This window comes from Amblyomma mixtum, chromosome 3 (genome assembly GCF_055824585.1).
Source record: "Amblyomma mixtum isolate Tamu chromosome 3, ASM5582458v1, whole genome shotgun sequence".
Classification (NCBI taxonomy): Eukaryota; Metazoa; Arthropoda; class Arachnida; order Ixodida; family Ixodidae; genus Amblyomma; species Amblyomma mixtum.
This window is the reverse complement of record NC_143014.1, coordinates 150,966,579-150,993,877: the sequence shown is the minus strand read 5'-3', so window position 1 is coordinate 150,993,877 and position 27,299 is coordinate 150,966,579. Positions and strand designations below refer to the sequence as shown.

Genomic DNA, 27,299 nt, shown 5'->3' with positions numbered 1-27,299 from the left:
TTTAATGCCTTTGACCCTGAGGGTACAATAAATAAATAAATAAATAAATAAATATTCAAATAGGTACATTTTCTTGTGCTATTCGTTTTGTGAATTGTCTGTTCTTTTCGTGAAATGTTGGTTTCCAAAGCCAGGAAACAGAAAAAAAAAGTCCCGGTTACCTCAGTTGGTACAGCAACTGCTCCGGTGAAGCGGTGGTCCCGGGTTCGAACCCCGGACCAGGAAGAATTTGTCTTTAACTACAAAATTTCCAGAAAGTTGTATAGCTTTCCTCTTTATGCGTATGGCTGCGCTCGGGTGGATGTCAGTGAGTAATTAATCCTTAACTACAAATCTGCTCCACCTTAGGGGATTCCCCTAAGCATTTGACCGACCACCTGAGTATGCTAATCCAAAAGTTAATTGGATATTTCAATAACTAGCTACCTAATTTCCATCATTTTTAACGTCACCGCGACTGAAAGTTTCTTGGGGGAAAGACTTTCTTTCTATTGCGACCTACCTGTCCTAAGGAACTTTGGTAAGTGTTTGCTGGAGTACCCGATACATGAAAGAAGCAGAGAATAAATTTCGAAAAAAGTGGCAAGACTTCTATGCCTCTTGCAAAGCTACGGCGCAAGTAGCGACTTTACAGCAGAGCGGCAGCAAACATGCTATGACTGTATCTACTTTTACGTGGAAGTGCTCCTAAAATCAGAACGGCACGAATGAAACACAAAAGCCGAAGAGCTCAAGTTCGTCCGGGCTTTAGCCTGTCAAGCTATAATTCCGTCCAAAGCAACCTCACCCGAGCGCCTTCTGAGGATAGCTCTTTCAAATCCCTCTGCATGCAAGGAGTTATCCGAGCCGCCCGTAGTTAAATAATCTATTCCAGCTCACCTCCGCCATTCCGTAAAATTGCCTCCGGAGATACCAGCGACAGGATGCCTCCACTAGATTCACTGGGCCCTTAACGACCCAATCTAAACTTGATTGATGCACGCGCCTAACGATGCAGTCTTCAGTTTCCCATGCCTCATTGCTCCCGCTCCGCCCGGAACACCCCTTTCGCTCTGCTTCCTGAATGGCACTTTCTCCAGCATAGCCGTGCGCTTGGCCCCTCAACTTTAGCCACTTACTTAAAGCCGCGCCCAATTTTGCTCTCTTCTGAAAGCGAAAATGGCTGAGTATGGCGCAAGGCTTCAACACCTGTGTCCTTCGTTGTTTCTTCTTGCTTTTTTCCTGTGTAATTCGTTATCCTACTTCAATATGCTATACTGGGCCATTGCAGCAGAGGCTAGATAGGAAATGGAAGGAGACGGGCCTTTGTAACCATGTCGTGGGGAATGGGCTACGTAAGCCCTAGCGACCCCGCACCTTCCCTCCAATTTCCCTCTTCAGCCCTCCGCACCCCTAGTCCCAACAACAAACAACTTACTCCCCACAGCATGGGTACCAAGACCCGTCTCCTTCCTTCTCCTGCCTAGCCTCTGCTGCAGTTCAAAATAAAGTTGACAGTGAGTGTTGAAAAATTAGGTGCCCTCCCTGCTCAGCTACATAAGCAGTGTTAGGGTGTCTAGCCGTGTGTACTAAAGGACGCGTCTTAGCAGATTTCATAAACGCTTTGAAATGGTCATAACTTGAGTTCCGTTAAACTATATCCGGTCCTCAAAGTAAGAGAAATATACTGCTTATTACCACTTTGCACTATACACAAGACGTGCCTTGTTGTGAGTGGCATGCCCGTCCAAACTGATGGCAGGCGTCCTTCGTTTCACGAGCAGCTACGGCAGGACAAAGCAGGCTAAAGCGTGAGCTAAGATAAGATGCGGTTGTTGCTTAAACCTTGTGTCTGCCACCGTACGTAGTTGCCTACGAAGTATATTTTTTTTTTTTACAAATTTACACATTGGCTATTTATTTATTTATTTCATACCCACTGCCCCATTTGACATTAAGCGGGCCGGGGGGTTGCAATCCACTTTTTTGCGAAATTTTTACCCTTCATTTGCGCCCTATTACCCATAATGATCTTATGGACCATCACCTCAATGTTCTGTGTTGCGGCTTTTTTTTTCTTTAAAAAGAAAACAATTCATTGCTTTTTCGTTTTTCTTTGACTTAACTCTAGTTTATGTCTGTCCCATTAGAACTGATAATTTTTTACCGCATTTTGTTTCGCGAAAACCGTTCTGGATTGACTGTAGCACTTTTTAAACATGTAACCTATTTTCATTCACAGTAAAATTGCTTTACAATGCAGCGCGGATTAAACTCCAGCGATGTGCAAAAAATAAATCTAGAAGTGTCCGGCATCCTGGATGGCGAGTTGGTTGGTGACGAATTTGCTCCCTCCAACGCATTCGTGCTCAAACGGAGGCGTGAGCTGAAACAGTAGCTGCTCACTCATTAGTGCCGAACAGCAGGGATTTCGAACTTGGTAAGACCGTGACTACCGGCGATGCAGGAATTGCTCCGCAAGCGGTAGCTACCTAGTGAGCATCCATACTAGATTGAGATTAAATGCAACCGGCAGATGAAAGGACACCGACAGTGAATGAAACTGTCTCCAGCGCTAATGACACCACATGCCCGCACTCGCGCCTTAATCAAAGTGCACATGACGGGTACAGTACAATAAAGAACGTATTTCAGCCACTCAGTCGGGCGTTAATGTTTAGGTTACTTAAAAGGAACGCGCCGACCGAACCGCGGCCGTATGTAAACATGCTGTTACTGGTCTAAATAGCTCAACGAATTCCCAAACCGCTGCAAGCCGGAATCAGGCTGTGATTGGAAATGAAGCTTGCGGATGAACGAGTATCATCAATCCAAACAAATCCATGACATTGAAAGCTTGCAGGGTGCGGGGGTGAGGTGATCAATTTTCTGGAGCTCAGTAGCTCGTAGAAAGTCGGGAGCTACCACTACCATAATTGGCCGGCATGACCCGGCTTTATTTTTAGCTCGGTTCCGCGGCAATCGCATTACATGTCCTTTGCGAAAGAAGGAGCCAACATGACTTCATTCGTTTGGCGCTCGGTCCGGCTTAGTTGCTTCCAGCGACCTGATGTCGATGGTGGTGGGCTGCACGGTCGGTAGCAGAGTTGCTACATCAACAACCGCCGCCCTTTGCGTCCTGTAAGCCATACGAATTTGCTTAGAAGTTTGTTGGGTTAGTTGCGTGCGGTGGCTCCGTGTTTCGCTGGTCGCAATGGACCTTGCTCGGTGTAACATTTCAGTCGCAGCCTCTCCCTGCACTGCGTCGTTCGCGTCGGGGTTTACCGTTGAGCGGGTCGCGTGTGTGGGGTAGGATGGAGGGGGATCTGTTTCTCTCGCAGTCCCTCATCTCCTTCTCTTTTTTCTCATGGCTTGGAACCGCGCTGAGTGTGTGCCATCTACACACACTTTACCGCGGCTCGCCGACGTTTTCTGTCCGGAGGTCGCATCTGTTGTTTAGGCGGTTGTTAGAGCAGGCACATGCGAGGCTGCGGCATTCATTATTTTTCCGTCTCGTGCAGTGGGGCTGAAGAAACTGTTGGCAATAAGAAATGCGATTGCGCAGCACTTTTTGAAAAGCTTTTGATGTTGAATGCAAGTTAATGAGGCCTCTAATGTAATTCCAATGTAACCCCACTCAGTTGTTAGTCAAGCGTTGGTCAGGGGCACCTGCTTTATTGCATTACAGGCCATACAACCTATTTTTTTTATGTAACATTATTCCCAGAATATTCTATTCTGAAAAATGGCACAGCCAAGAGGAGTATTGAGACAGTAAAAAAACTGAAGCAGGAGCTTCGTTGAATGATCACGGATAGCGCTTCGCGGTATATTAATGATTTTAAATGTGAGTAAATATTTCTCAGCACAATTCCTACCTTAGTCACTAAATTCAGTGAAATGTTTCTGAGTGCAATTGGTTATTCATACCCATGTAAACTTTTCGCGCCCACTTATTACCAACTTTTTAAATGCCAGTGGGGTGGCTTATTCTGTCGGAGGCCTGCTCCCAAAGGTATTGCCGTTGAGTATTAGGTCCGGTTCGCTAACAGCCTGCAGGTCTACGTGAATGTAGCGATGTGCATTGCATATGTGGATGAAGCCGTCTGTCCTGCAGATGCAAATGGCAAAGCCTGATTTAGTCAACGGCGTTCTCTAGCACAGGCATCCTGGATGCTGATGAGCTGAGTCAAATGAGATACTAATATGTGAGCCAGCAACGACGTCTTATCTGCAGCCCAGCGGATTGCAATGGTGCATGGTGCGCTCTGGTCACAAATGCAAGCGTCGGACGTTTCCGAAGCCAGCGACTCGAATACGATTACTGATTTCTTTCGCGATCTCTAATAAAGGCTTGGCGACAGTGTGCAGTGTACTGCTTTGAGGACGTCCGTATACAGTAAGCTTCTATGATATACCAGGTGTCCCAGCTAAATGTAACCAAGCGTTTAAAACGCACGGGGTGCCCTAGCCGTCTGAAACCAAATGAGGGTTGTTTAGAGTCGCGTGACCTAGTCTGCAGTATTTTTTTCGTTCTTCAAGGTTGAATAATTAGTTAAGCTTAATTAAGTAACTTTTTAATTATTGACTTGAGGAACAATGTGTGAATGGAAAAGTTGTAGATCGCTTTGAGAAACAGCTTACTGAGACATTTGCAGCAAAGTAATATTTATGTAAAGTAGTTTTTTTACCGGCCTTTAACCATAACCCGCACAATAAGAAAAAGCTTCCACATGACAACTATGCCCCTTCAACGTCCCAAGACGCGCCTTAAAGAATAAAATCTATTTTTTCTGAAGTCCTCTCCTTGATGAGACTTCGGGTGCCCATTAGGGAAGAGAAGTGAGCGAGCAGCTGGTCACGTGACAACTTTCTTTTAAGGCCAATAAATGAAGCTACGTAAATCGTAACTTCACGGAAGCAGCACTACTAGCGGTTTTTCGAGGTGATCTAAAACTTTTGCATTGAAACTTTCTTCCTGAAGTTGATAATTAAAAAGTTAGCTAATTAAACTTAACTAATTGATTAACTTTGAAGAGCGAAAAAAATACTCAAGACTAGGCCACGCGACTATGAACAACCCTGAGTTGGTTTCACTGGACTAGGACACTTCGCCTTTTTTTTAAAGTTTGGTTACATTTAGCTGGGACACCCGGTATATTACAACCCTACTTCAGCCTGAAAGGGTATTTTAATAAAACGTCACGTGAACCGCTACTGTTAACGGAGAAGCGACTTGTAAAAAGGGACATTGTAGCCTTGACTGAGAATTGTTCATAAATACAGAGTTCGTTCTGGTCACATCACGCACTTCAACGCGATTGCACGTGCGAGCGAGGGCAGGCCTGCACCCAGGCGGCCGGCTTTCCCTCCCATTTTGAAATCCATTGCTAACGCGGTGCAGCCACTGCCTATAAATGTATGGGTGCAATTAGCCGAAACGAAACTAATAAAATCTCCCTTTTCACGCAGTTCCGCGCCTTCAAGTACATGTGAACGGGACAGCACCCGAAGCCCACGTCCTGTTCATCGCATCTACAGGTGAGTGAATTGGGCTCCGCCATGTGTGTTTGGCACTGCCGAGCTGCTGCATATATGCCTTGTGTTCACAAATTTGATCTCCAGTGCAGTCGTCGATAACTGGCAGAAATTCCTTGATAGCGCGTGTTTATTGCGGCATCGCACCAAACAGACACACAAGGTGCAGCCTAGCGCAATTTGAAGGTTATCACTTTCGTTCCGGGCCAAGAATATTCTCCTGTGTCGTGATGGTCACTTAGTCGGCAACAAACATGACGTTAAAGGATAGAGGCATCTTTGGGCTAGCTAAGGTCATGCATTCGTTGCGGCTTTCTTGAGAAAATAAACCGTGTTAGAGCTGTTTAATCCCAGTAAGTTGAGCCTGAAAGGATCACCTTCAAATCGCGTTAGACTGTACACCCGTTTGCTGCGAACCGCATTTTCTTGTTCCGCGAAATCACTAGCTGGCACGACGTGTGCGAGCAGGTGTTTTGTAGCATTCTGAGCGCACGCAGTGCTGGCTGGTGATGCACCAATAAGGCCATGTTTGACAGTCACACTGTCTGCCCTGAGAATTTCAGCGTTCACGAAAGGCATACGTGTTTCCCGGCACTTCTGGAGGGAATTTTTTTGCGTCGACACTAGGGGAAATTTTGCGCACCTTTCTTGAAACTTATCAAGCGCGCGTAGATTTTCTTCTCGGTAACTTCTGAATCAGCGATCAGTATTCCATTAATCCTGCAATACCTTCGAGAGCTCAGAATACACCTGACTAGATCTAGTTCTCTTCGTACAATGATCAACAATGCGCGCGAGAACCTCCAGTCTGATCACATGCTGACCTGTCGACTTGCTGCCGACCTGACATCAGATCTTTGTGCACAGTTTGCAGAAGAGTACGCATGACTTTTGATATCTCTTGCGACTCTGTACTGTCAATGGGCTTTAAACAACCTGCGACCAATTTCGGCAGTCTGTGGGACCACTCTCACTGTTAAATAATACATGCGTTGCACTACACAGAATATCTTGCTTCACTCATTATGACTGCTTTTTCCACTGGTATAGCTGTAGCAAAAGTTGAAGGTTGAATGTATCTAAAACTGCCGCTATAAAAGGCGAACGTACACTCTAAACAGAAACGAGTAAAAAGAGAGTAACCTGTCCTCTAGCGCAGTTCTTTTTGAAAAGGGGTGTGCCCTAGAGGACAGTTCACTCTATTTTTACTCACATATAGGCGTATTCTGCTTAGAGTGTACCGTTTCATTCATGCCCGAGTATGCAAACCTGCAAAAGCGTCGAGCACTGCTTGTTTAGCAGCCGCTGAAAATTGTTTTTTTTTTGTTTCCCAACAGCGCTCATTATTAAGCAAAGAGCGATTTAAAGAGCCCCCCCCCCCCCTTTTTTTTTCAAACCACGACTTAGAACAAGACCATGGCAGCGCGCCAGTGGCAAAATGTAGTTTGTGGCTGCCGGCGTTAGACGAGACTAGCATTAGGCAAAAATAACGCTTTAATCAGAGAGATGGACTCGCAAAATATTCGAGTAAAAGAACCCTTATTAAGATGACGGGTGGTGCTGATCTCAGCAAAGCGTGGCCATTATAATATGAATTTTGCGCGCTCTCGTTGAGCCCCGACTCGGTATGCTCTGGGCCTCGTCCTAATGAGCCCTCCCTGGAGACTACATAGAGTATACTGCCAAGATTTTTAAAATAGATGTACGAGTGCCTAAACAAAAAAGAGCAATTTTTTGCTTCTTTAGGTAACGGAACACGAACCAACGCCGAAAACATTATTCGGATCTAATGGGCACAAGCTTGCAGAAATAGTAGTTCCAGCGCGTTTGAATAGCTTTCATGAACCTGATTTCTTGAATTATAATTAGTTAACGATTTATTTTTCTCGCTGCCAGAGTCTTTTCTACTTGAGCTCAAAGCACGAATAACCGCAATACTGCTTCGTAACTGCAATACAAAAAACGGTCACTGAGTCACATTACGTGCACCAAGCCTTTGCTGACTGCACAGATGTAGCTAAGTAACCTTCTGTAATTAATAGTGCAAGAAACAGAATGCAATAATTTCCACCTCTTGTTTTAATGTGTAAGTTACATGTCAAAGTTAATAGGCAAGCTGTGATATGAGGTGTAGATCCATGTGGAGGTGGTTGCTGGCTACAGGCATACAGGACCTTGACTGAAAGATGTGATATGGACTCAGTCGTAAATTTGTTCTTGTTGGCTAATGACCTTCCCAAGTTTCCGACTCTGGACAAGGAATTATCTTACTTCCTTGGATAATGAAAGAAACCCCTAATTCTTCAATTTCTTTTTCATGGCGTGTTAAAGTCCCCCTAACTGACACGACGTTCCCAGGCACTTATATGAACATGGCAGCTGCCTGCGGCTTGAGAGGAGAATACCCACCCGCACTGCCCACCGAGATAGCCAACACCTCAACTTGGTCCTTCCTCTCGCCATCGCTGTGAGCGCTAGCTGGTGACCGCTATTTGCAAGCTCACTGCCCTTTCACAGGCTTCCAATATTAATTACTTTTTCCCAAACAGTACTGGTAGACGTGCATTTAGGCGCTCTGCAACCTCGTTTTTCGGGGTTTAGATGTATCCTCTCAATTTAAAGCGCTGTATATTTAACATATTCTTTCACAAACCACTGTTCTTATTGCAGTAGGAGCCGCTTTTTGCCTTCGCAATATCGAGCGCCAAAAAGGATAAAAATTTAATGGCAGTCAACGTTTTCTTAAGGGTTTAATCTAGAGTCACACTCTGTTGTGTGTGTAGTGTATAATCTCGCTGTTGCGTTCAAGCTGATCAACTCGCAAGGACTGAAAGCTGAACAAAATAAAGGTGAACATCTAAATAAAAGCTGCATTGAATTGCAGCTTTTAGAGAGCATGCGTTTTTCGTACACATCCAAGTTAAGATTTCGCCCTCGATGTGGCAAATTTGTTTCTGTAAGCACAAGTCGGAACTTGTGCGTACAGAAACGCTACGCACTGCTGCTGTTCATAAACACTACTGCAAAATTCTGTCTAGCCTGCTAAAGTCGAGCCTAGCCTGTGAACTATTTCCCTGCCGTATATAGCTTTTATGTAAGTTCACATGAAGTTCACAGTAGGAGGCACCTGTTGCTGACAGTAATAATCGCAACTCGTGAAAATGCGGCCAGCAAAGAATACGCTAGCATGGTGCTGTCTTTGTAGCTTTTGTGAAAGCGAAGTCAGTGGGATTCTCATCAAAATGTAAAGCCTGATGCAGTAGCGTATTTATTATTGATCGAGGCCACAAATCAACAGCTAAAATAATGCACTACTTGTGTCGAAGCCTGCTGAAATATACCGGGTGTTCCATCTAAGACGTTACATAATTTTTAAATATAGACTTTTTGAGCTAAAAGCGCGCTTTTGTTAGGAATAGCAATGTTATCCGCACAGTACATCAGAATGCAGCTAAGACGCACTAAATAGTAGGCTGGTTAACTAATATTTAATAGTTAGCTTTTTAACTATTACTGATAGGGTCCTTAATAAGTGAGGTCATATACATAAGAGTTTTTATAATTTCAAAAATGCGGTTACCCTCGGCGCTGTGGCCCAACAAACTTTGACTATTTCGACGAGTTACGTGCACTGCAGAGGTTGCTTTGCTTGCAAGCTTCTCGAAAGCCCATGTACTTTGGCGCGATGTAGCCAAAACTTATTGGGACACAGTGCCGAGGGTAATCGCATTTCTGAAATCATAAAAATTCATATGGATATGACTTACGCCTATCAGTTATTAATGAGCCTAGCAGTAATACTTAAAAAGTTAACTATTCAATATTATTTAACCAGCATGCTAGTTAGCACGTCTTAGCTGTATTCTGATGTACTACACACCTGACAATGATGTGCCGAAAAAAGTGCTCTTCTAATCAAAAAGGCTGTTTTTTTTTTAAATTGAGTGCTGTCTTTGGTGAAACACCCTGTATATTTGGTATTTGTTCCAGTGGGAAGGGAAGCACTCTTATTCAAAGTTTAGACACACTTTTATATGGAACTCTGTATAATAAAACGACACAGTGTAGAAAAGCTGCATGTCTCGGTGCTAAAAAAGAGATTTCGCAAAGGTGACAACTGGGGCCGGCCGCCGCTTACCGGCTGCTATAGTATGTTCACATGTAGAACGAGCGCAATGCGGTGCTTTTCTATGATAATCAGCGTTTAATGCCTCTGCTTGAGTCAAAAAGGTGGAGCCAGCGTCAAAACGGGCGCCAAATGTTCGTCTGAAGAATTGTGCAGCGCCCTCCCAGTATACACTCACCACCCATGGATTGTCACATATTATGATTCTATATAAAGAAAGAACGCTTCACTGCAGTAACGCGCGTCTGACCGACCTTTTGTTTCTGCACGAAGCTGTCTTTCTTCGACATGGTGCGCCCAAAAATTTTTTTTTTTCTCTTATAGACAGAGTAGTTGTGCTCGGCGAGGGGTTGAACTTGAATAACTAAAAAAAATCGAATCTCAATTTGTTCATATCATATCCATCAAATCAAATTTAGTTAGCTGACTATACCCTTAATCTGCACCAAACGACACTGTTTTACTGTAAAGCTGTCATTGTTTTGTTTAGGGAACACATTGTACTCCATGTATTGTTAAGTCAACAAAACAAGACATTCAAGCATATTTGACAAAATTTGCTGGGCTGCTGTCTCGAAGCTTAGTGCTGTAATAGAGCCTAGAAATTAACACAGTGACATGGTGGGACTTTATTTGAGAAGTTACAACCTCTTTTTCAGTGGGTTTTCTATTGCATTGAGAAGTCTTTTTAAGGATTCAGCATTACGGTTAAGTCAAAGTCTGGAAAGCATTATTTTTTATGAGCCTTAATTCCTCTTCCACGGGCTGCTTTCAACACACAGAGGATTGATTTCAGGCTCATTAAAATTCTTATACTGATTCAATGCATAATGCGAGTGGTTTCATAGTATGAACCTAACCATATGGACGGACTTTTTGAAAGCACTCGAGTTTAACAAAATTTTTCTGAACGTAACGGGAGTGTGCTAATTAACTTCTGCATTTAAGTGAGTCATTCCGATTTGAAGCCGATGCGCTCTGCTAAACCAAATTGTTAACAACTGTTAACTTTGAAATGGAAAGGATGAAGTACAACATGGGATATCAACAAGCATGAAGGACTAAAAGTGCCGGAACAGCGATCTGCTTTCATCAAGGTTCTACACATATATACTACTATCATTAAGGAGTACTTGGAGCTGGGCTTGTTGGTGCATATTCGTGAAAGACATGAGAGCGCAGCGCTCGTCCTGTTCCCTTCCTCGTCCGTGTCCCCGTTTTGCGCTCTCATGTCTTTCACGACTACTATCATTCTTTAGCTGCCTGTGACGAATGTATGGCGTCATCAGACGCGTACCGGTTTTTGAGATCGAGAGGTCAGCAATGATTCATAGTTTTATCAGCTGTGCGTGGTTGTTTTTGTTGCTTGATGACAGGAGAGAGACTGAGGTGCATCTATGTCCGTGAGACTTTGGAGTCCTCACCTCACAAAAAAACATAGCGGTCCATGTCTGTGCAAGACTTTGCGAGAAGGATGGCGGTCAGTGAGAAAATGAGAGAAATTAGAGACTGCGAGCGCTGTGTTGTAACTTGGTTCACCAAGTCGAAAAAAAAATCACGCGAAAGGGCGATGCCGCCAGGTGCCATGTCTCGATAAAATTTGACCTCATTGACGCTCGAGCCTCGAAGTTCGATGCTGAAAGAGTAAAAACAACGCCCAAAGGTAATTTTGTGGCCCTCAAACGGAGTAACCCGGGCGCGACCACAACGGCAGCCGTCAGCCAAGCCAAGATGACCTCTGTCCGAATAGGAATGAGGATACGAACCACGCACTCCGGCGCACACAATGCGACCCTTAAGAGCGCCGGCTGGCGCCCACATTGAAGGGTGTTTAATTTTTTTGCAGAGCCATGCCCAACCACTGTGAATCCAAAACGTGGATTGGTTACTTTCAGTGTTCCAAGGCGCTAGGACCAGCGGTGGCCTCATCTAAATGTGAGGACGTGCTCTTGAAAAATCAGCCAGGAAGCGGCCACTGTGACGCCTGAACACTATCAAACAGGCACTTTAGGTTTATTTTGTCCTTATATTTATGTAAAGCTGAAATTCATAATAGAGTTCAAAACTGGTCCCTTGATTTCTTAACAAAGGTCACTGCTTCGACAGACACATCCCTCGTTTTTTGTTTTTGTTTTTCAAGTTCGCTTGACTTTCTCCCGGCACTTGTAGTGGTGATTCTTGTGCGCACAAACTGAGAAGGCGACTACCGAGGAGCTTGAGCCAGAGCAGGCCTTGAGTGCTATGCAGCGCCCTGGAGTGACTGTTTGACAGGCTCGAAAAATTGCCCGCGGTCACTCGTCAGTGAATAGTTTTAAGGTACGTCCAAACAAAAAAAGATTCATGAACAGCTTGCCGTAGGCACCAGGGCTACTCCGCATCGGAGGTCTCGAGCGTGATGCGTACAGCACATGATTTCTCTCTCACATTCCGCCTGTTTCTGTCGACAGCCGGGGCGTTTCACCTCTGAGCATTCATTACCGCGTCGTTGCCACGGTGTTTTCATTGCATCGCCGTCTCAAAACAGGCGTGGCGCGTTTCTAGAATCGTGGTGAACTCTTAAATTGTGGTGCTTCCGGCATGCCATTTTTTGCCTCCACAGCCGGCCTATTCAAACAGGACTACCATGACGCTAACGGTTGTATCTACTGGAGTATAATATTATATCGGCAGCTGTGCTTGAGCAGCCCCTTTACGCATGTTGTGCCTAGTCTTGAATAAAGCCTTCACTGCTTCCCGTTCTCAGGTGATAGATGAACCTGAAAAGACTAAGGGCGTTGACCTCTCGCATAAAAGGCGCTTTGCGTTTCCGCACAAGGGTGCCCAATTTACCACACTGCCACAGCGGCAGAATGAATCATGAGCCTTGGTGAAAAGAAATGGCAAATAGCACTCAGCTTATCTCCCCTTAATGAGGAAGAAGAGGATCAGCGTTCGCCTTTTCCCCGAAAGAGTGCGTGACGAACATTGAGTGCGTGGTTCAGAACAAGCATGATTTTCATATCCAAGCAGGCTTACTACAATGGACGTGGAATCCATAAAACAAGAGTCGTTGGCCTCGAGGTTGCACAAGAGCCTGGTTGTTATGAAGAATGAACCTTCAGTACTCGCTTGTTTTCGCTGCCTTTGAATAACGCTCCTTCGAAGGATTCTCCTGACATTCTGGCTCGTGTAGTGATGTCCAGACAGAACAATAACCGAGAGCCGAATCTCAGCTTGTTTTAAGTTGCCTCCTTGAACATCTTCCCCAACAAATCGCAGAAGCGTTCGAAATCACAATAAAAGTAAAACCAGCAAGAGCGGCCATCCTTGTTCCCGCACGCGGTACATTCGTGTGCCTTTCTTTCATGCATAACGACATATTCCCCGCAATGCGTAAAAGGCAGTGCGGTCAATGTCAGTAGAAGTAATGCACGCCACAGCAATGTCTACTTGGATATGTTCCGTCTTTATTCAATTTAGTTTTCTTTTATAGCGCTGGTACGATTTCCGTGTTATTTCCTCCACTCAGTTCTGTTGTCGCGGCGCTATCAACCATTTTTCTCCCGGAAGGGGAACCTGTCCGAGAAATGTGAGGGCTTCGCGCATTCGACATCTTCGCAGAATTTTCGGATAATTGCTTCATTCCAAGATTCTGCTTTTTCCATGTACTTCGATTTTGCAGTCCGTATAACAGTTGCAAAGACGAGAGCCACGGGTATTCTCTCGGCATATATGAATAAAGAGGATCATCTTGGATCTGGCATTCGTTGTTATTTTTTTTTTCCCCCATTTCTCTTTCGCTCCATCTCTCATTTTTAGGCATACAGTGCCTTATTCATGAAGCCTGAAACGCTGCGAAACTCTTTCTCCCTTCTGTTTCCGGTCTCGGGCGAAGCCGGCAAAATTGTGGGCGTGTGAGTGATGTGGCTTTGCCTTATTCCACCGTGTCTGTAATTCCGGCGGTCGCGAAGGAAAGCATTGGGAACGACGCCCAGAGTGCGATGGAGGACGGAACAAAATTGGCATTCGGGGCTGTTTCTTCTTCTATGACAGGTGCTTCTATTTTCATGCCCCCGGATAAAAAAGTGCCGCAAGACTTCAAGGCTTTTTGCTACTCCTCAGATCTGATTTAAAAACATTCTCTCCTGCTTGTTCTTGATGAAGGAGAACACACGTCCATCCTACTTCTTGGGGATGGGGTGGTGGTGGGGAGGATAAAACACGCTCGAAAATCAAGCAGCCAGCAAAAGTTTTCTGCAAAGACGGCTCTTAATCTTGAGAAATGAGACTGGCCACCGCGAGGAACCATTTATATTCTATTCATACGGTGTCTTAAAAATGACGTGGTGCAACTTCGGGGCTCTGTCTGTTTTTAATAGACAGTGCCATTTTTCACGTATGCGGTTCCGGCAATTACCGTATAATTGGGTATGTTAGCCCTAAGTATTGCATTTCTGGATTATTTGAGTTACCATGTATATATGTGCTTTGTGTGCGTTCATGTATCAGTGTGTAATCCCACAAAAAATATTTCTGAATTTAAATCACAATGAAAATTAATACTTCCCGTCTTCGAAAGTAGTTGTAAGGATGAAATACGCTGCAAGAAAAGTATAGAATTTTTCTTGGACACCTCATATACGGTGGTATCCGCACTCGGGTTCTGGTCAGCTACTCGATTCAGGTACCAGTTGGGTTCTTCGAGCTGGGCAGCGTACATGGTTTCCGTGCGTTGCTTTCTCGGCTTGAGCAGTCTCCGCCATCAGCCATTTTTTTTAGCCGAGCAGCGCATTTCTTGCTGCTTTCGCTCTTTGACGTACCAGAGCCCTCTCCCGCTCTTCAGGGGCCTCAGCAAACGTTCACGGCGCAGAAAGAACGGATGAAATATGACGAAGACAACATAGACAAGAACATAGAATATCAGCATTAGCTCCATCAGCTGAAAATACTTAGGAAAAATTCATGAGAGTATTTTAAATACCAGTGTAGAGAGCCTCACGAGCTTCCGTAAGTCAAATATGCTTGCGTTACGCCTCCTGATCTTGCTGTATACATTTTTAGCGTCGTGCTCCGACACGTCTTCCTGGGAAGGGAGGAGGGGGGGTTTGGTTTATTGGGGTTTAACGTCCCAAAGCAACTCAGGCTATGAGGGACGCCGTAGTGAAGGGCTCTGGAAATTTCGACCACCTGGGGTTCTTTAACGTGCACTGACATCGCACAGCAGACGGGCCTCTAGAATTTCGCCTTCATTCGAAATTCAGCCGCCTCGGCCGGGATCGACCCCACGTCTTTAGGGCCAGCAGCCGAGCGCCGTAACCACTGAGCCAACGGGACGGGGCGGAGGAGGGGGGTACCTGCTGAGAACTCTTGCTACACTGTCTGGTCTTCGAGCTTGAAAATGTGTGTTAGCAGTTAACGACTACTGAGGTCTTTGTTAGATGCGAAAAAAAAAGCTAAGTCACGACCACCACAGCGCTAATGACGGAAAGCCCAATTTGATAGGTGCAAAGACTCCCGCTTTTCGTGTTCTTTAAGATGTAGCACACGTCGATATGGTTCATACTGTGGCAATGCGTTCGACAGTCAATCGCTAGCCAGGCTCTCAGCATCTCGTCTTCGTTAGGCTGAGGGTAAGCGGCGCTTTTCGTTAAGAAATTGGGAACGTGGGTTTGAAAGGGTAGGTGTCCTCGCATGGGGAGCTGCGACAGGTGGTGTGGTATAACTGGTTGTGTTGACCTGGAATACTAGGAAAAAGAAATTGAGGAGCACGGCTGAACGGAATACCAGGGGAGCGACGAAAGAGAGAAAAAAAAGAAAAAAGGAAAAAGAGGGTGGATGCGGAGAAACAGCGAAAGGAGTGGCGGGGGGGTGAAAGCCCAGCGTTCCCGAGAAATAACAGCAGGAGGTGCAGAGAATAACGTAAAAGTAGAATGATAATTTTAAAAAAGGAGAAGTAAAGGGAAAAATCAAAAGTAAAGGGGCGAAGAAAGAAGTGGACGAGTCGGAGTGAAAGGAGGGGGGGGGGGGGGGGGGGGGGGGGAAGAAACGATAAAGAGGCGATATGAAGAACTGAGCAGGCTGGTTTCGTGTGTTTTTTCCTACGGTGATATTTCTTCCCAGACCAGGTGCAAGACCTGTTTAAAGAATTAGTCAGTGCTGGAATATACCTGGGGAATTATAAGTTTTCGTTGGAGGAGTTGACACCTGCTGGTTGTAAGTTTTTAAATTTTTATATTAGGAATCCCTCTCTGTACTTTCTATCCCTTGCCGATTTGAAGCCTTATTGGAAAATGAATAGCTTAAATTCATCGAAATTGTGGCCACGTTGATTAAAATATTATGACACTGCCTTTTCGACGTTCTTTCCTGTGTCAGCTAGGTGCCCATTTAGTCTCGCACTCATTGTCCGGTTTGTCCAATATATTGTTCCTGACGAGAGGAGCATTGAAGCATGTTGATAATATTAGATGATGTGCAGTTCAAGCTAGTCTCATATGGAAGATGAAGAGCCTCATTGAATTTCTAACGGTGGTGTTAAATGCTTACATGCCTTGCATCTAGCTCGAGAGCATTAACTTATTGTCGGCGGGTGTTGTCGGAACTAGCGTGTACTAGATATCTCAGGTTTGTGTTGCGTTGGTATGTCATCCTTGGTGCATGAGAAAATATATTCTTGAGATGGTCGTTGCTAGTTAAAATAGGGTGGCATTTCCGCAAGACATTGTCACTGAAGTGATTTACGAGTGCCAGAAACTACATTTGTCCAATTCAAAACGCGCAAAATGAGGAACGAGGGAGGAGAATACTACACTGGATTTGACGCTGGTTCCCACCTGCTCATTCGTTAGCATTGAGGCAGCCGTGTAAGGGCGACTGGGACGCGGTCAGCGGAGTACGAAAAAAAGTAAAAGTGGCGTATTCAGCTAAAAACTACAGACGCGCGGATAAACACTGCGGGAACACAGCGTACGATTGGCCCACCGATGTCGAAGTCCCTAGTCGCACTCAGCCTGCCTATATCCCCGCAGCTATGCCGAGGTTCATGCCACGCGGAAGTGAATGAGAAGAACAAACTCCTGCTGCAGTTTGTCAATGGGGCTAATTAACGCGGTGCCTCAACCGCCGCGAGCTCTATAGTTGAGCTCCGCTTTCATTAAGGTAAAAGGCCCGTAGTAATGAACACTGGCTCGTCACAGAGAGCCAGGACCAGTGCTTCGAGGAACATTGTGCTCCTGGAATTACTCGCACGCGGTGAAAATGTACAACCGGCACTCTGTGCTCGTCTTTGTCTGTTTTTTGCTAGCATTTTCACAATGTTCTCTTCTCAAGGCTTTGCTTCGATACAATGCGTTGTAGCTAGCGCGATGTAGGAGCACCTGTTGTCTATCAGCCTTTGCTAACTCATCCCGGAATAATTAAATCCCGCAGTTCGGCCAGTTTTCTTGAGAGCGGAGATGTACAGACTATGGCAAGTTTTCTTTTGGTTTTCTATGATTTTTATCTGATCACCTACATGTTTGACCGTAGGCCTGTATTCATTCGTTTTTTTTTTTCTAATAGGCAACATGTAATGTTTTGGTGGAGCGGACAGGGAATAGTTTATTTTACTCTTCTTTAGAATAATGCAATGGCAGCATTATCACCAGTTTTAAAAGGACATATTAATATCTCAGGTTGGACGACCCTCGTCAGCTTAAACTTAAAACCTACATAATTATTCTGAGACGCTACAAGCCTGAATATTTTTGTTATTTGCCTGTCGATTGAAAAAAAGCTTTTGGACCTTTGTCTATACCAGCGCCTCTCTCCCGGTTCCATCTTATAAGCGCATAGTTGCCACTATGCTTGATTGATTCTTTTTTGCCTGCATGTATTCCGCTACTAAAATGCCAGCTGAGATTGTAGTATCTATTAATGATAAATAAATAAATAAATAAATAAATAAATAAATAAATAAATAAATGCAGACGTCATCAAAACCACCATAGCCGTAATTTCCAGTATACAGTCCGCACCCTGGTGTACAGTCCGCAGTACTCAATTTTGGCACAAAAAAAAAAGACTTTTGTTATCCACTTCCGGCGCATAGAATCGCGTTGGTCATTTCAAGCCATTTTGGACAACACTTGAAAAAAAATGTTCCGCAATATGCACCTGTAGATTGTCCGCGAAGGCCAATGCAGTTATAGCCCACATACTGTCTACCGGAATTTACAGCGCCGGAAAATCATTATCACGAATGTCACGCACCAGTTAAGATGCAGTGCGTCGTGCAAATACAAATTGGAGCATCTGCGACACGTTGGAGCTTACAGACGGACTTGAAAGCCTATAAGTAATTCGCTGCAGTCAATCTATAATGACATAAAATTAGTTGCTGCGCTCCCGCTTCCTCTTCATCTCTCTCTCCCCTCTGTGCGAAAACAACCACAGCCGAAATTTGCGGTATCTTTAAAAGAATCAACAACTAACATGCTTTGTGCTGTGTTTAACTGTTCGGAGAAGCGAGACCTGCCAAATGGGCGAGCTGACACAGCTTTAAAGAACACTACCACGCCACTTTTAACCTGCAGACTGGCTACGGGTGTATTTTCACAATCCACTATGGCCTTAGCAAATTAGTTAATCAGCTGAGCAGAATGGAAAGTTGGTCTAGTTGGAAGCTGTTAATGATGAAAATGGGGGCGCAAACAAAACGGAGACACAGAAAGAAGACAACAGGATGAGCGCCTTAATCAGCTCAACCACCTAGTCCGTATTGACAAGTAAAATGAGCAAGAAACGAAAGCTTTACCCTTGGATTGAAATATTCTCGCACATTTCAGTTTATTATTCTAATGGCAAGTTACGTGCTTTCATTGTGTGGATTCTGCTTTATTTCAGCCCTTGCAGGGGCTGGCTGTAGTGCATTTTACTCACTCCTCGCACCAAACTTCCTCCTCTGCCTTGTTTACGGTTCACTTACAAAAGCTTCTTTCGGTGTACAAGCACTGCCGTCCGGCCGTGCCAATGCCGACTGTCGGAGCACATTTACTCGTTCTGAAGTTTTTAAAATGAGTGCACCTTGCGACTACTAAAGCACGTGAGTAGACAAATACTGTCTCAGTTCTATCCAACTTGACCATGTGAGTCTGCGAGTATTCGTTGAGGAGAAACTCGTGCGGTCACTCGCTTGACAAGCCGCCGCGCTATGCTAGGCATCGATGCCTTTTTCACGCGGGATGTGTGACGTTACATGGAGACGTAGTAGCTTCGATCCGAGATATCGGAAACATGAGGTTTCGTGGCCAGTGAAGCGACTTAGCGGAAAGAAAGTGCGGGTTTCTACTCTAATAAAGGTTAAGCTACTGGCCATAACAGTTCAACGGTAAAAAATGCGTCCCGGTACCGCGGCCTCTTTCGGTACAGTGTTAGCGTTACCGGTACCGGGTTACCGGGAGCGTACGCGCAGCCAATGCGCATGCGCAAATCGCCTTGACGGCGCCAGATGGCGCCACATACCCGGCCGCTGTGATCGCGCCCGCAGCGTCGGCACCAATCAGCGCGCGCTCAGCGCCGGTGGGCGGGCTCCCGGTACTCCGGTACCGGTAACGCTAACACGGTACACGGTATGCTAAAGGTCCCTACACGGTATGCTGAAGGTCTGTAATAAGAGCGTTGTACGGACAGCGTGGCGCTCTGCACCTGGCAATGCATAGAAATGCTGGATTGGGGATCGCGCATTTACCAACCCGCGAGGAAAAGGTAGCTCGAGGGGATGCTGGTTGAAGCTTGCAGCGTCATCGTATTTTATGAAACATGAGCTATTCCTATTAATAAAAGCAGCGGAAAAGACAGTAGTACTCTCCGCCTTGCAGCAGCAAGCGGCATTGTCTAGGTAAACTGGATTCTTTCTTGGTTTGAGAGACGATGTAGCCAAATGCAATGAGATGTCTCATTTTCCTTCTTTGGAAGTCAGCAGAGAGCATATCAGCTGCGAGGCTCGATCGCGCTTCCTGTCATGCTTTCTATACTGAATTACGACAACAAAAAAACCTGCCGACTGTAGAGCGTCTTCTGTCAACACTAGCATAGAGGTGAATCTTCTTGGGTTTACATAGTGAGGCTGGTCCGCTCGCGTGGGGAATATCAAACAATCTGCGAGCGTTTCAATTTAGCTTTGACAAACTTAACAATTGCGCTTGCTGACTCTCGCATTCCGTGTATTTTTGCTTATTACACCGCCTATCCAGTGCCATCAGTGAACACGTTTCTTCCTGTGTTGACTCAGCCCGCCGTAAATTAGCGCATGCAATGCAATGACCGAGAAGCTGAAAGAAAGAAAGGTTAGCGTAAAGAACTATTTCCAAATTTTTCTTACAATAATTCGCTCTTTGCCCTCATCGGCCCTCAGGAACGGAGCAAGAATTTTCGCACATCGATTTCAAAGCCATCTAGGCTTACGTTTGCTGCTGGCTGGAGAAAGCTAAAACAAAAAATAAACCAGATGGCTTCTCGCCCGAAAAGTTATTTTAAATGAATGGAGTAAATGGGCCTACTGAAGTTGCAGATGTTCATTAGAACAGGGTCACAACAAGGGGCACTCTACCACCCCTGCCCCTGAGCTTTGATATTTAATTAAACACGTAGCCCATACATCATTAAGGGTTGCCCGTATATGTTGCTCTTGCGCAAATTTTCACCGTGGCAGAAGATGCCTAGTTTATAGATTAACACACCTTGTTGCGCGCCATTTGAGCAAGAACAGTGTTGAAGTAAAAAATACGCATTTAAATGCAGCACGTTAAGCGAGTAACATTCACCCGTGAGTAACATTCAACCGTGAGTAAAATTCACCATTCACCCGTGACCGCATGCAGTGACATTGCGCGCAAATACATAAACTTTCTCTTACCATGGCGCTAGTAACAAATCCGGTGATAGCGTGAATGGGTTTCGTAGCTGGGCTGAAGACAGTTATAAAACGCTGCAATCCGTAACGTGTCAGGGAGCCTTTCATGTGTTTCGAGAAAACAGGAAAAGTTTGTAGCATGATTGACTGTTGACAGCGTTCTGTTTGCCGTCTACAGGCGAGCTCTCCTCAAATGCGGTTCAAGGAATGCATTCATTCGCATGCGTGCAGTTCGGATCCTGGAGGCGCGAAAAATGCCCACCCAGGCGGAAGCAACGTCAGTCAGTGCGCGTGAGCTTCTTAAAGGCGCGTTCCACGTGATGAAAAAAAGTTGACGGGCATTTGTTTTTGGTTTCGTTTTTTAGTTTCTAAACTAACATGCCTTCAGCGTTCTTTTTTTTCATTCCCCCTCTCCTGTTTTTCTTTTGGACCATTCTTAACAAAATTTTTATTGTGTATCGCATTCGCAAATATTAAAATAGCGCATGGCTTCAAACAGCGTAGCTTTACTGGAAGTAGTTTTTGTCAGAGAATAAAGGACCGAAATCGCAAAGTTGTAACGCACCAGGGTCAAAGCGACAATGACCAAAAAAAAAAAGATAACTTTCTCAGAAACCGCTACTACTCTGATGGCGTCGCGGCTCTTGCATCGTTTCTCGCACCATTTTAGCACTTTTTTTCTCGCAGTTTCGAGCGATAAATGCGTTCACGCCCGCCATGTGCGCCTCGCGCTGTGCGTTCTGCCGACTCCCTCCGCGCTAAGATTAGTCACAAACAAATGTAGGCGTGCCGATGACGCTCCCCCTGCTTTCAGGGCGGATGCCCCTGTAATGTCCCCAGCTCAGCACTGTAGCGCTGCGTCGGACATAATTCAGAAGGCCATACACAAACTGCGGCCATGCGCCGTTAACGCAACTTTACGCCAAAATCAAGCGCAGGCGTCCTCAGAGGCGCTCGTAAAAACGCACTGCTATTGGTCTTTACGACTTGTTTATTGGCCCGCTTGCGCCGTTCGTATCTCGTGCCCACGAACTTTCTGCATTTCGGCTCGCGAAGTCGTTCTCTGTACCACTGCTCTCTTTCTGTGTATGCTGTGCTGTCGCTACAGATACGATGGCAGCGTAAATGTTATTTTGGCGCCCTCGAAAGATTTTTCGCATTAGTTAGGAAATAGGAACTTTTCTCTGATCGAGCGATCACGCATATCCTTTCGCAGTCATCCTGTGATAAACAGTGGGAACAGAAAACAATAACTTCTCTAGGTCCGATAACCAGTGTATACCTTTTTCGAACCACCGAGTTCTGCACATACTTTACATTATTCGGCATGTCTAGATGACCGATGTGCGCGTAGCTCAGGTCGTTAAATGGGTACATTCCTTCACATCGCTGTAGCGCATCATAGGTCTGGTACCGGTAGGTCTTCCGGAACCAGTAAACGACGCCACTTCGCAGGTTCGGGGCACCTCGAGCAGCTCGTGCACCCTTAGGGTGGTATCGCGGTCGTACTGCAGCCGTGCCGCAGACGGATTTCTGGCTGCCTGCAAGTCTTCATTATGCAGTATGAAAGGCGGCGGCGATTCGTAGTGCCATTAGCAAAAGTAACGGTTTACAAGCGTTGTCTCATTTGTCTGACAGAAAGATTGCGTTAAGCTATGCTAATATCATCGTAGAAATAATCTTTATTTTAAAGTTGAGAATGCAGTTGAATCGCATAGTAACGGAGTTGTTGGACCGATGAAAATATCTTAACATACTGATCGTTTTGTTCAAAACTTACAATTTATTGATCTCAAATATCACGGATAGGGGGGTGCTGCTGTAGACAGCGCGTAGAGCGAGGCCGGCACAAGAGGCTGTCGTAAATGCAGTGACCGTGCACGTACTGAAATTTCAGTGATCTTCGCTTGTATCACTCGCAGCAACAAACTTTGGCTAAGCTGGAAGAGAGAGGACAGCACGATTCTCGAGACTTTGCCTCATAGACGAGTGCTGAAAAATGTGCATTGCTTCACTGCAAGCGCGTAGCGCAAAATGCTTGGCTAAGTTTTGACTTCAGGGAAAAGCTGTTGGTTATATCCCGCAGCAGGGAAGGGCTTTCTTCTAACTTTGTGGTAAATGAACGAGATTATAAGGAAAGGGGGGGGGGGTATCTTAGATTGAATTACATTTGATTTGTTGTAACTTTTAATTCGTCTTAGCCTGTTCAATCCAGGTGTAACTAAATCACTGATACAGGATACGGTGACGAAACATGCACTTGATGTTAGAACTTTTTGCATCTTACATTAGACAAAAGAAATTCTTGGTGGAGCAGCGCAAAGGACGGGACACAAGAAACGAGGAAGGACGTACACAGGCGCTGCGTACGTCCTTCCTTGTTTCTTGTGTCCCGTCCTTTGCGCTGCTCCACCAAGATGCAACAGTACCAACTAGCCCAGCAACTTGCTCATCTGAAAAGAAACTCGCCATTCCTGAAGCCTGCCGTGAAATACTAAACAGTCCAGCCGACAGGAGCTCTGCACTAGTACTGCACTGACACTGTGGTGTGCAGCCTTTGGCGCCTTTTTTTTTTGTTGTTAAGATAAGCTTGGTGGTTTGAATGGAGGGATATTTTCGTGCCAAAGCTAGAGAGCTATATATTACCATATAATGGAGGCCTCTGGATTGGCTTCAATTACCTGCGGTTCTATGCTCCGAAATATCAGCTCACAATCGTTTTCACATCTCGTATTTACCGAATTGTAGCTCTCGCAGTCAGTTTACAAAGAGCGACCTTGGCGTTAGTATGAGAACATACGCTAAAGCCCCTGAGTACCCGTAGCCCATAACTGGGACACAGGCAACACAGCCTCTACGTGGCCTGCTAGCATATATTAAGGCGACAGCCTTTAATGTCTCATCGTTGTAAGCAGCAGTTGTCGACAGAAATGTCACGCTTTTCAGTTGGTCGAAACGGTCGTGACGTCACAGTGCGCGAATTTCAAACAGGGCCAATTGTATTTCGGCTTGTAACCAGGCAACCAATTGAAGGGATCGTATAGTGATGCTCTAAGTGGGAATGGGCTTAGTTAATTGATTAATTGCTCAATTAGCCTAATTAACTTTTCAAGTCAGGCCATATAAATAAACAAAACCGAGCAAGAAATTGGTCGAGCTCGGGAATCGAATCGGAGTGTGAGACGAGCATGCTATCCACTCCGCCATGCCAGCTCGATGGTTTTGGAAGAACAAAGGTGCGTCTAGTGAATACGGTGTCTTCGCTCACTCCCATCCTCCTCCCTTCTCTTCCGGCGAGGTTTAGGTGTCCACTGAGATAAGAGAGACACATACATTTCCTTTCCTCAAAAACCAATTTGCCGACGAGCGAGGCATAGAACCGAATGGGCGATGGCGTTGTATGGACTCCTGGAAGCGTTGCAAGACGCTGTCGCGTTCCACTCTTAGAGGCGAAGCTTAACATCTTAACCGACTTTAGGTCAAAAAAGCACCCCCCTGAATTTCGACGGGTGTCCACCGAGATATGCGAGACAGTTACTGCGTAATTTCCTTTCCTCAAATACAATTTTCATTTTCTTCATTACGGGCCATCTTTGTCTTTCTTCCACTCCCACTTCCTCTCTTCCTCTGCGGTGCGGTTCGGGTGTCCACCGAGATGACAGAGAATTACTGCGCCCTTTCCTTTCCTCAAAAAGCGTTCAAAGGGCAAGGCATCGCGCCGAACGGGTGGTGGCATTCCGTGGACTCCCTGGCAGCGCTACAACACGCTGTCGCGTTGCACTCCTAAAGGCGAAGCTGAAGCGTCATTAATTAACAGTTAATTAGTATTCAGGCACAAGTCAGTAATTCACCATTAATTAGTTATTTGTCGTCACTTAGTAATTAGTACTCAATTACATGTCATGCCACCCGTGCCACAGAAGCAGTCAAAGTGGTGCGGAAAACGCTTTCGCCTCTACCCACTTTAGACAGTCAAAGTGCCCCCTGAATTTTTCCTTAAACGTTGAAAGCCTGCTAATTTATTGCAGCACTCCTTTTGTCATTCAGCTTCATTAGTATTGATGATATTTCAAGAATGAACGTGTTAGCTGTCTCGTTTAACTGATTTCAGCGTAATAAAGCGTCTCGGTGTACTTCAGTTTCTTAGTGGAAGAAATAACTGGACAGTCTGATTTCTTCTTCGTTAATATCCCACTGCTCAAACCAGGAGTTCTGTTGTCATACCAAAGACTTAGTGGGGCGCAGTAAGCCGGTCAGTTCATGCTTGTAAACTACAAAATTCACGCTTGCTAGATGCGTAGTCACGTGCGTGTTCGGAAAAGAAGGAACAGTAACAGAGCTAAGCATGCGTTTTTCACGTGGTCTGCTCACGCTGGAGCACACATGTTCACTGACATTAATAATCGGACTAGAAATAACATAAAAAGACACAATTTGTGCTTGGTACCATAACTGCGCTTCAGTTAGCCACACGAGCATATGATGCTCTTTGCTAATTAACCAACCGCGCAAGTGGTACGAGAGTGGGTTCCGATATCACGGGTATCAGTTTCTTTACTGCTCTTGACAAATTGGCGCTTTTTCACCTTGCGGTATGACTATTAGAGCTTAGGAAGTTCGATTTAGTTCAGTTATAACAAGTAAACAAAGCAGTATTTCCATTGTCTGAGGTTGCCTTATGAGAAAAGCGTATTTCAGCACCTAAATTTGCCTGAACCGAGTGTCGTTCACCTGAGGTCTATTTGTATGAAGTGCACTGTATAGGTCGCCCAGCCAGTGGTGGTGCAACCTACAAGTTTTACATCACCGACACGCCCATTAAGTTCTCTGCCGCACTGGTTTGTATTTCAGTTTTGAGTGCAGACACAGAGACCTGTGAGCTGATGTTGCGTTCGGCAGGTTGGTATCGTTATTATTTGGTTACTTAGCTCCGGATGAAGATATGAGCACAAAGATCTTATTAACGAATAGGAGACATTGCTCTAGGTATATATAGCAGTGAGGCAACCTCTTCGTTGAATAAATTGCGGGGTTTAATGCCCCAAAGCTGCACACGTGCTCTAAATTAAAAACCTAACAGTCCAAACCCTACATATAACAGACCAGAAGCAACGAGTGCCGTCCAGGGTAAGAAACCATGTTTACGCAAGCAGTTTTATTTCTGCATTAGAATATCAGAGAACGAGCTTAACACACACACACGCACATTATATATATATAGGAGGGCTAAGCCGCGCTGATATATATATATATATATATATATATATATATATATATATATATATATATATATATATATATATATATATATATTTATATATATTTATATATATAAATATTTATAAATATAGATATACAGGGTGTTTCACCTAAGACTTTCTGCAATTTATAAATATAAGCTATTTGAATTAGATGCGCGCTTTTTCTGGCATAGCATTGTCAGTGGTGTAGTACATCATAATGCAGCTAAGACGTGCTAACTAGCAGGCTTGTTAACCAATATTTAATAGTTAACTTTTAAACTATTACCGTTGGGCTCCTTAATTATTGAGAGGCATGTAGCCCACCGTAACTAATGTGCATATCCGTTTTTAGAATTTCGAGAACGCGATTATCCTCGGCGCTGTGGCCCAACAAATTTTGGCTATCTGGACGAGTTAGGTTCACTGGAGAGGTTGCTTTGCCTGCAAGCTTCTCAAACCGCATGTATTTTGGCGCGATGTAGGCGAAATTTGTTGGGCCACAGCGCCAAGGGTAACCGCGTTTTCGAAATTCTAAAAATTGATATGGGTATTACTTACGGTGGGCTACATGCCTCTCAATAATTAAGGAGCCCAACAGTAATAGTTTAAAAGTTAACTATTAAATATTTTGTGACAAGCCTGCTAGTTAGCAAGTCTTAGCTGCATTATGATGTACTACACCACTGAGAATGCTATGCCAGAAAAAGCGCGCATCTAATTCAAATAGCTTATTTTTAAAAATTGCAGAAAGTCTTAGGTGAAACACCCTGTATAAATATATATATTGTTACGTGCTTAGCACGTTAAAATATAAATATTTTTGGTGAAGGCGGCAAATAATATCAGCATATTCTAAGGTTGGTGTTTTATGTGCATTATGTTTTACAGCAGGAGGAGCATCGCGTAATCTTCTGGGAAAATAAAACTTACCCTGGGCCTTCAGACATATGTCATTTACGTGTTGTTCTTAGATAAGATTACTTAACAGGGTCACGCCTAGGTATTTCACATAATTAGTTTTTGTGATTGGTACATATTTTATAGCGTATGAAAAATCCAGTGGTGTTTTCTTCTTAGTAAAAAGTACACTATTTGCGTTTTGACGGTGTTGTTTTATTCTCCAAATAATGCACGAAGTCCGAATGGATGATAATGATTCATTTAGTTTAATGTGATCTTCTACGGAATGTACTGCCCTATACACTTTGCAGTCATCATGAAGAGACGGATTTGTACCCCAGGCTCAACGCATAAATGGATATCATTGATGTGTATTAAAAATAATAAGGGTGCAAGCACTGAACGCTGTGGCACTCTTGAATAATCGTCAAAGTTACCAGATACAGAATTTTTTACTTTGACACATTGTTTACGGTTTATAAAAAAGCAGACAGTCCATGAAATTCACATTGACATAGTGAATATTCTAACTAATTATTTTGAAATCCACGATGCATAGCTATTTAGAAAACTATTCGAAATATCGTCCACCCCAGAAGATTTCTTTTCGTCTAGATTGCGCAGTAAGCAGAAAATGCCACCC

At 44.7% G+C, this 27,299-nt stretch overlaps 1 protein-coding gene across 3 annotated transcripts in view; it reads left to right on the top strand.

Moving 5' to 3' along the window:
• The window catches only part of LOC149352368 (G protein-coupled receptor dmsr-1-like), a 609,356-nt gene that overhangs the window by 432,294 nt on the left and 149,763 nt on the right, over window positions 1-27,299 (top strand). For all 3 annotated transcript variants that reach the window (XM_089581535.1, XM_089581536.1, XM_089581537.1), the window contains one exon: window positions 5,452-5,520. The gene's annotated coding sequence lies outside the window, so the exon portion shown is untranslated. The remainder of the gene's footprint in view (window positions 1-5,451; window positions 5,521-27,299) is intronic.